This window comes from Mus musculus, chromosome 2 (assembly GCF_000001635.26).
Source record: "Mus musculus strain C57BL/6J chromosome 2, GRCm38.p6 C57BL/6J".
In the NCBI taxonomy this organism is placed as follows: Eukaryota; Metazoa; Chordata; class Mammalia; order Rodentia; family Muridae; genus Mus; species Mus musculus.
In genome coordinates this window covers 156,887,752-156,898,053 of record NC_000068.7, presented here as the reverse complement: position 1 = coordinate 156,898,053, position 10,302 = coordinate 156,887,752, and the positions used below count along the sequence as shown (strand labels likewise).

The following is a 10,302-nucleotide window of genomic DNA, read 5'->3' as shown; positions in this document are numbered from 1 at the left end:
GAGCTGATTCAAAATTACAGACTACAAATTGCCCAAGATATCAACCAAGGAAACCTAGAGCTTTCCTTGAAAGCTCCGTTACCCATTCCCGTAGCCCAGTTCAAAAGAGAATAGACGTCTGTAAGAGAAAGGAGGCAGGGAACTTGCCCCATGTTGTATGTGCTATTTGACCATGCAAATAGAAAAAAACAAAGGGTAAAAAACTTGAGCTTTATCTTAATTGCTCTTTGCTGGAATTGTCTCATAAGACAGACGTAGCCTACGGGTGCTGAAATATAAAACAGAACCTTCTGTGCCCAGAAGTTACATACATCTTCCTCCATCATCAGCGTGAAGATGGTGTGCTGGTTCCTACCCAGGGAGCGACGACCTCTCCAGGGTGAAATGGTGGCTCCTCTTCCCTCTCTGGGAGGATGGAAAAGGCTGAGGAATGGGGTCAGCAGAACTTTCCAGGAGTTACACAGCCAGTAGGGAGCCCAGCCAGGCTTGAACCTGCTCTCCAAGGTGTCCCTATTTTTAGTTGAAATTCTTTTAATAGAATGCTTGTCTCGAATGCACAGGGTCCTGTGTTTGATCCCATCACTGAAAGTAAAATTCTGTGCTAGACCTTCACAAAGAAAGTCCTTCCCACTCCTCAATTCCAAACAAAAAAGGACGCCTTTCCCTCCTCCTACGGGGCTCATTTCTACAAAAATTTCCACTTGGAAATTCAGTCAGCCTTGAGGATTTCAGCAGTGCAGATGCTTGAGTTTTCAAGCTCTCCCCCTTCTTAGCATCCCACAAGCCCTGCTGTTCTTATTCTGTAGCACGCATGTGCCATGGAAGCAGCTGCTCAGGGCACCGCTCGGGGCCCTTCTGTCCTCGGGTGTGAGGACAGTCAGTGTTCCTAGCCCATCACACTCTGAAGGACATGTCCAGGAGACACACGAAGGCCCTGGTTTTCCTGTAAATGATGCTGAGTCTGCTTTGTTTGTCTAGGCGCAGAGACCTGGAGATCGAAAGGCCTATACTGGGCCAAAATGATAACAGATTGAAAACGATAAAGTAAGTGCCTGTCTCCCCCACTGAGTCTCTGCCTGCCACGACTGATCCGTGTTCAGCAGTGTTGGTGCTCCCTTGCTGACCGAGTGCTCTTCTTCCCCCTGGTCCTAGGTGTTCTACCTTACTGGTGGTGGGGGACAATTCACCTGCTGTGGAAGCTGTGGTAAGTGGTGCTGATGTAGTCCAGCCTGTATGGCAGGCACCCTGCCGACACCGTAGACAATGATCACACTAGGTCATGCCGTGTCTAATCGCATCCACCAGGTTCTACTGTGGCATACTTTGAAAATTAGTTCCCCAGAAGTGTCACCAGGTCTCCTCAGATTGATCAGTGTGGTCCTTGATAGCTCTGTGTGCCACTGTCCACTCTGTGGCAATTCATGCAATAAAACACCGTGTATTTCTTGTCAGTGTGCTGGCACTCAGCCAGCCTTCCCCCCTGGAGGAAGTTACCACAGATCCAGCAGGCTAGAAGCCCGTCAAGGGCCCATAGCCTTTCCCTGCTTCCTTCTGAAGTGCATCTCGAATTAGAAAAAAGTGACGAGTGCCCACTGTAGAAAATGAGGGAAGTGTTACAAAGCAGAAGGATGGGCAGTCGTGTTCCCATTACTCAAAAGAAACTTTATCATAGCCCTGTTTATACTAAATATACCAGATTTGGGCTGGAGAGATGGCTCAGCAGTTAAGAGCACTGATTGTTCTTCCAGGAGTCCTGAGTTCAATTCCTAGCAACCACATGGTGGCTCACAACCATCTGTAATGAGATCTGGTGCCCTCTTCTGTTGTGTGTGTGTGTGTGTGTGTGTGTGTGTGTGTGTGTGTGTGTGTGTGTGTATGTGTGTGTGTGTGTGTGTATCCATTTTATATCCTACAATGTAAGGTATATCATGTAAAGTATACCAAATGGCAGCTTGGGGGGTCTCAGTTGTAAGTTTGTGTTTGGAATATTTTTTATCCTTTCTTTTCTCTCTCTCTCTCTCTCTTTCTCTCTCTCTCTCTCTCTCTCTCTCTCTCTCTCTCTCTCTCCAGGGTTTCTCTGTATAGCCCTGGCTGTCCTGGAACTCACTCTGTAGACCAAGCTGGACTCAAACTCAGAGATCTGCCTGCCTCTGCCTCCCAAGTGCTGGGATTAAAGGCGTGCACCACCACTAACCAGCTTTGGAATATTTTCCACTACATCTGGTCTCCTGTTCCTAGTAGAAGCGTTTCCTACAAAACCACTCCTTGGCCCTTGCTCTGTCAGCACTGAGGGCTCTGGTCCTAGCAGTCGTAACAATGTACTGCAGAAGATGGAGGTGGTGGGTATGTACTGTACATGACATAAAACAGTGGGTCCGTGGGACCAGGGGATGAGGGTTTGACTGTTGTTATTCTATCCTTTATTGTAAGGAAGACTGCCAAGTTTGAGGCTAGAATATCACTGAGATAACTTCAAAAAGAAACGTGGCCCTTCAGAGTTTTGGTGCATGTGTTAAGAAGCCAAAAGCCTCAGCCAGTAAGCTTTCAGTTGTGTGTGTGTGTCTGGGAGGGGAAATGAAAAAGAAGAGGCACAAAAGAGAGTGGTTCGGCTGGGCGTGGTGGCGCACGCCTTTAATCCCAGCACTCGGGAGGCAGAGGCAGGCGGATTTCTGAGTTCGAGGCCAACCTGATCTACAAAGTGAGCTCCAGGACAGCCAGAGCTATAAAGAGAAACCCTGTCTCGGAAAAAAAAAAAAAAAAAAAAAAAAAAAAAGAAGAGAGGGGTTCATCCAGTGTGAACTGGAGAGCCAGAGACCTTGAGTCCAAAGAGTCAGAGGCTGGAGCGTGGCAGCCATCTGTCTCTCTGTCCCCTCCAGGCAGGAAGGACTGAGCAGGGAAGTGGGCACAGGTTTAGGCCCAGTGGACACAACTTAATCCAGCTGTGCTGGGAAGGCATGGAGGAGATCCAGCAGGGCGGGGCCACAGTCCTGTTCACCTCTCAGAGAAGGGAGGTGCCTGCCCACATGTCTTAGGGACATTAGAGTCATCGTGCTGTTCATTAAAGAGTAACAGACTGCGAAGAGGAACTCGCCAGATATTTATTTATATTCATTTACTTACTCTGTGTGTGTATGTGTGTGTGCACGCTCGTGCACATGTGGAGATCCGAGACCAACATGCCAGAATTGCTTCTCTGCTTCATCCTTTGAGCTCTGAAGATCAGACACAGGTAGGTCACCAGGCTTGGCAGCAATTACCTTTGCTGCTGAGGCAACTTACCAGCTCCCTCGCAGATCTGTAGGTGCGTTCTGATGTTTCAGATGTGATAAGAGTCACTTGAAGGCTCGCAGTCTGGGCGTCGTCCTCTGTCTGAGTGGGTTGGCCAGCAGCAAGCTGAGCTGTTGATCTTGTAGAATCATTTCCATGCCAGGCTGCAGATTCTCTTCCTAACAGCTAATAAAATCATTTTCTCCGTTTTTTTTTTTTTTTTTTTTTTTTTAAGGTTGAATGTAATTCCAGCCTCGAGCCTATAATTACAACTTTACTGAAGGTAATATGTCCTCTGTCGCCGCCAACCACTCGTGAGTGAGTTAGCTTGATTCCTATGAGGGTGTTTCCAGGGAAGCTCTCCTTAGGAGTGCGTTGCTGTTTTAAACAAAAAGAATCAAAACTTCCTCAGTTTATTCTCCCTGTGTGTTCAATTGGGCTTACAGTCGCAGAGGCACAAAGGCACGGCAGCAGGAACAGCTGAGCCCACACACCCTGATCCACAAATAGGAGGCAGAGAACATACTAGGAATGGTACATACAGCCTTCTGAAACCCAAGAACCTACTCCCAGTAACATATCTCTTCTGACAAGGCCACACTCCCTAATACTTCCTAAATAGTTCTATCAACTGGGGATCAAGTACTCAGACATGGAAGCCTATGGAAGCCAGTCTATCTCAAACCACCACAGCCCTCATAGATACTGGAAAACAGAATAAACAGAAGAAAAAAATTAAATCACTCAGAATCTGAGTATAAAAGATAATGTATGGTAAAAGTATTGGTATCTTTGTCCTGTACTGCTTTATATCATTAAGATCCCAGCACTCAGGAGGCAGACCCAAGTGGATCTCTGTGTTCGAGCCCAACCTGGTCTACAGAGTGAGTGTCAGGACAACCAAGGCTACACAGTGAGAACCTGTCCAGGAGGCGGGGGGTGGGGGAAGAGGAGCAGTCCATGGTTCTTTTAAAAGAGAAAATATATTTTTAAAAAATTAACAATTCAGTGTTATTGAGAGAATTAAAATAGGATGGAAATGTCTTTACAGTCTTAATCTTGCTATAGTAGTAAGAAAATTCCAGAGATAGTCTGATAATTAGGATAGGTGCACTCTAAGCAGGTAGACAGGGACTCTTTTTCAAGGGAAAGGTCTCATGTATCCCAGAAGGGCCACAAAGTTGCCTTGTTACTGAAGCTGGTCTTGAGTTTCTCTTCCAATCCTTCTGCTTCCCCTGCCGATGCTTGGCTCACAGGTGTGGACACTGCTTGTGATTTTTGCAGTGCTGGGGACCTTGGGGATCAAGCCCTAGGCTTTGTGAGTGCTGGGCCCACCTACCAATCCTACATCCCCAGTCCAGACAGCAACTCCTTTATTTTTTATTTTTTGAGACAGTCTCTCTACATTGTCCTGGCCAGCCCAAAACTCACTATGTAGACTAGGCTGGCTTCGAACTAACAGAGATCCAAATGCCTGGGAGTTGCTGGGATTAAGGGTGCGCACCAGCACAGCTGGCCTGCAGATAGTCATTCTTGACCTAGATTTGGGAGCTGGTGTGAAGATCCCCCCCCAACCCCCATTATCCTTTTTTCTTTCTTCCAGGACGGTGCACGGAGGTGCTCAGAATGGTCTAGCATTTGACATCCCATTGTAGGCTCTCCTAGGCTTCTCAACCCCCTGACAACAGGACTGTTCACCTTTATACCAAGAAGGCTGGGAAAACACCAAATCCTCATGTGGTGTGTGCCCAGGCAGACTTCCAGGGTGTCGTGCTGGGAGACCTAAAGTCCTTGTGAGATTGTCTAGAACAGAGCAAGGTCAGCAGAGCCGGAGGGAGTCAATGCATGCTGAGTGTGTCCGAGACAGGATCAAGAGTGCTTCCTTATTGAGGAGCAGAGAATCGTGAAAGTATTAAAGGCACAGCACAAAGTCAGAAAGTGAAATGAATATGGAGCTTTTTTAAGTAATAAAATTCAACGCTTAATCTAAAAAAAGAAAAAAAGGTTCTCCCCATTGGCTGAGCATGGTGGCACACACCTTTAATCCCAGCATTCTGAAGGCACAGGCAGGAAAGTGTCTGTGAGCTCAAGACCAGCCAGAGCCAGAACTATATAGTAAGATCTTGCCCCACCCCCCTCCCAAAAAATTCCCCTGTCAATGTCCCCAACAGAAGATCTGGCTGAGCATTTGTCCAAACTGGAATCTCTGCTCATGTGGTTCCGTGTTTAGGAAAGTGGCCCACTGCTCCAACTCCATCATCCTCAGGGTTCCCGCCTTCTTCCCTTTCTCTCTCTCTCTCTCTCTCTCTCTCTCTCTCTCTCTCCCCAGTGTGTGTCAGAGGGAAGCCCTGTTGCCATAGCAACACGTAGCTCTCAGCACACACATAGGCCTGGTGCTCTGGACTGCAGGTGATTGATGGGCTTCTCTAAAGTATGGATTAAAAGTCTGTGGCTTCAAATTAGCTTTTCATTGCAGACTTGAATCAATATTGCAAACCACAAACAGAACTTTATGATAGCCATAGATGTGGTCTAGGTTCTCATTCCCATCCACAGCCACAGAGCGCAGCCGACAGACGGTACCTGTGGAAGACAGACAGATGCTGAGGGATTTGATGGCTGTCAGTGTATGAATAGTGTCTCCTTGTCCAGTGAGACAGCTCAGCAGGCACAGGCTCTTACCACAGAAGCTTGGCCATCATTAAAACAAATCCTTTGCCAGTCAAGTCTCTCATATATTTGTGAGAATATGGATTTCTCATCTTACTCCTTGAACTGTAAGGAGGTTTCTTGTTAATCTCATACTTCATATGTACACACATACATGTGTGTTTGGGGGGGGGGATATGTTATGCTCTATGTGTACAAACATGCCTGGAAGTGCACATGCAAATGTGTGGGGCTAGAGGCCAACACTGAGTATTTTCCTTGGTCATTCTCTACTTTGGTTTGTTTTGAGACAGGATCACATTATGCAACCTTAGCTATGAATCTTACTACATGGGCCAGGCTGGTCTTGAACTTGAACACAGAGACCAGCCTGCCTCTGCCAAATGCTGGGATTAAAAGTGTGGGATACTATGCGTGCCTCTCCGCCTTATATTTTGAGATAGGGCCTTTCTCTTTTTAATATTTATTTTATGTGTATATGTATGTATGTATGTATGTATGTATGTATGTATGTTGTATGTACGTATGTACCTGTGAGAGTTTATTATGTGAACCATGTACACACCTGTGGAGGTCAGAAGAGGCACCAGATGCCCGGAAACTGCAGTCAGAGAGAGAGAGAGAGAGAGAGAGAGAGAGAGAGAGAAGGGGAGGGGAGGGGAGGAGAGGAGAGGGGAGGGGAGGGGAGGGGAGGGGAGGGGAGGGGAGAGGAGAGGAGAGGAGAGGAGAGAAGAGAAGAGAAGAGAAGAGAAGAGAAGAGAAGAGAAGAGAAGAGAAGAGAAGAGAAGAGAAAGAGGAAGAGAGGCCATCCATGAAGAGAGAGAGAGGTGGGGGGGGGAGAGAAGGGGAGCAGGAGCAAGGGGACAGAGCAGGAGCAAGAAAGCAAGACAGAGAGGAGAGGGCCAGAAGCCCTTTTTATAGTGAGTCAGGCACACCTGGCTGTTGCCAGGTAACTGTGGGGCAGAGCCTAGACAAAATGCCAACACTCATAGATTCAGCTAGGCCAACAAGCAGACATGCCTCTCTGCCCTTTGTTTCCAAGCACAAGATGATAGACAAGCATCACTGAGGCTGTTGGAGATATGAACCCTGGTCCTCATGTTTGCATAGCAGGCACTGAATCAACCATGCTCAGCCCCAGCCTCGAACTCTTAGGCTCTTTGTGGCATTCATTATCTTCAATAATAGCTCCCTTTTAAATAAAAAGTTAATTCTAGCAATGAGACCATGGGACTCGGATCCCTTTAAATAGAGACAAGTCAAAGCTGGGCAGAGTGGTGCATATCTTTAATACCAGCATCCAGGAGGCAGAGGCAGGAGGATTTCTGTGAGTTTGAAGCCAGCCTGGTCTACATAGAGAGTTCTAGGACAGCCGGGAGATCCTCCCTCTCTCTCCATATATATGTATGTATATATGTATATATATGTGTCTGTATATGTGTGTATGTATATATGTATATATATCCCTTATGAAAGAAGAGTATTGAGGGCACTCCGCTCAGCGTTCTTCCTCTTCTAGATGACAGACTGTGGAGGACTGCCCCAAGTAGTTCAGGTAAGAAAGTGTTCATAATAGTTACACACACACACACACACACACACACACACACACACAGAGACACAGACACAGACACACATTGCTACCTCTCTACCTACGCAGAAATTAATGCCATCTTTGTTTGTCCCCACAGCCTGGGAAGCTCACTGAGGCCTTCAAGTACTTTTTGCAGGGAATGGACTCCATTTTTTTCATGATGGGGTAAGTTTGACGCCTGAGAGCTCACAGTTCTCGGTCTATAACCCATCAAATAACTAATCAGACTTAGAGTGAAAACCAAGAGGGAGTGGAACATTTACCTGTGCATGTACATGAGCTGAGCAGACCCTCATCAGCACCTGCCTTAGTCGGGCAGCCCTTGGGAATGGAGAGCAATCTCCCTGTATTGGACTTACGTCTGTCTGTCTGTCTGTCTGTCTGTCTGTCTGTCTGTCTGTCTGTCTCTCTCTCTCTCTCTCTCTCTCTCACCACAGCACTGAGCTTTATTAGGGATTTCATTAAGGTTAAACCTCTAGGAACGAGGGCACAAAAGCTCATCAAGCCTTCTCAGATATCACAGTGAGCCAGGGGCTCAGGCTCTTTGGTAGGATCACCGCCTCGCTCCAAGTACAGATTATTGTAAGGTTACTGCTTCAGACCCACAGGCTGGTAGGAAGGGAACTGGAACGTGTCTCTTACCAGAACATGAAAACTATGAAAGCCAGGAAGCCGAAGAGATGTTTACACATGACATCCCAGGACACAGGTGTAGGAGATGTGTCCACAGGATTCCTGATGTACCTGTCTAGGTCCCAGTGTATCGGTTCACCCCAGTTCTAAGTGGTCCCATTCATACCATGGACCCCTCTCATGCTGTGATTGTTGGGGAGCACTGGGTGGTCACCATACCCCATGCCATCATCTGGGTATGGCTCGGAGTCTTCCACACGCATATTATACATCTTGGCGGCCTCGGCCCGTTCCTCTGGGGTCCTAGACCTCAGCAACATGTCCTTGGTCATGTGGGAGGCTCTCCGTGCCTCCAGTGGCACCACGACGTGGGGTTGTCCTTTGCAGCCATCAGACTCCCAGGGCTGCAGCCCGAGCGGCTGCCATCTTTACTTTCTCTTTCTTTCTTTCTTTCTTTCTTTCTTTCTTTCTTTCTGTCTGTCTGTCTGTCTGTCTGTCTGTCTGTCTGTCTGTCTTTCTTTCTTTCTTTCTTTCTTTCTTTCTTTCTTTCTTTCTTTGGTTTAGTCTTGCATGCACTGCAGGTTTTGGTGACCAGTGTCTGTTCCCAAAGCCACCTCCTAATCACTGTATGAATGGCGTGGGCACAGCTGAGAGACTCTACTCTGCAGGATTTCCCATCCCACTCTAAAGGAGACTCTGAGGAGAATACAGATGCAGAGGGTCAAGGCAGCCTTACATACAGTCACTCAGCTGCAGCAGAGAGTGCAGAGTGGGGGGACCTTATGTCACCCTGGGCACCATCTTAGGGGGGCTGGGAAAGGGAACATCTTTGCTGAACCTTGAAGAGTATCTGAGCTCCACCAGGCTCCTCCTCCTGACATCTTGGGTCTTTGTTACAGTACCATCTGCCAGCATAAATAACCTGGCCTACCTGATCACGAACCCACTCGGCCCCCAGTAACATCGGAACTGAAAAAAATTTATTTCAGCCAGCCTGTGACCAGCAGTCAGTCAGATGGAACTCAAGAACTCTAAGAGGGGGCTGGAGAGATGGCTCAGTGGTTAGGAATACTGACTACTCTTCCAGGGGTCCTGAGTTCAATTCCCAGCAACCACATGGTGGCTCACACTATCTGTAATGAGATCTGATGCCCTGCAGAGAGAAAGTGCTGTCACTGTAGCATCTGATTCCACTTACCAGACACCCACGCATCTGCAGGAAGTGTTCCTGGTCTGATGGAGAGTGGTTCTCCATTCCCTCAGTTCCAGAAAAGGCGACAGTATGGCTCTCACTTGTCATATGTTGTATGCATACCCCCACGGACATATACACAGGAATATACATAGAAATATTACTATGCTGAGAGAGAGAGAGAGAGAGAGAGAGAGAGAGAGAACTGTGGCTATCTTCAGACACACCAGAAGAGGGCATTAGATCTCCCATTACAGATGGTTGTGAGCCACTATGGAAATTAAACTCAGGACCTCTGGAAGAGCAGTCAGTGAGTGCTCTTACCCCCTGAGCCATCTCTCCAGTCCTGCTTGCTGTCTTTCTAACAATCAAGGGGCTGGGTCCTGGGATGCGGATTCATGGGAACCTGATTGAATTGATGTGTAAATAAGAGACTGCACTTTTGATCTGGAAGAGATGAACTATCCAGAGAGTTCTTAGAATAGCAAGAGAAAGCTGTCTTGGGCAGAAGAGAGAGAGAGAGAGAGAGCGAGAGCGAGAGAGAGAGAGAACGCTTATTATCTGGAAAGCTGTCTCAAGCAGAACATAGGCCGTCAGCTTGTAACTCACCATTTGACCCTGAGTCTTCCTTTTTGCTACCCCCAGACACCCCTTCTCTCAGGAATCCCTCTCCAAGCCAAAGCTGGTCCTTGGCGCACGACCAGGGCATGTTTTGACACACTGGGTCTGAGACAAGCCTGCATACCTAAGTATCTCCTAGCTGATACTGTGGTTACCATATTTTGAAGACCAATCTCATTGATCTTTCAGGTGCTTGGGATTGAACCCAGGGTCTAGGACATAATAAGCAGACACCTACTACTAAACTACATATCAGTCCCAAATCTGAATTTTCGAAATACAGTTTCTACACCAACAACATGGGCATTACCCATAAGCTTGTTAG

The 10,302-nt window shown here is 47.4% G+C and overlaps 1 pseudogene; it reads right to left on the bottom strand.

The window, feature by feature from the left end:
- Gm14248 (predicted gene 14248) lies at positions 7,962-8,602 on the bottom strand (annotated as a pseudogene).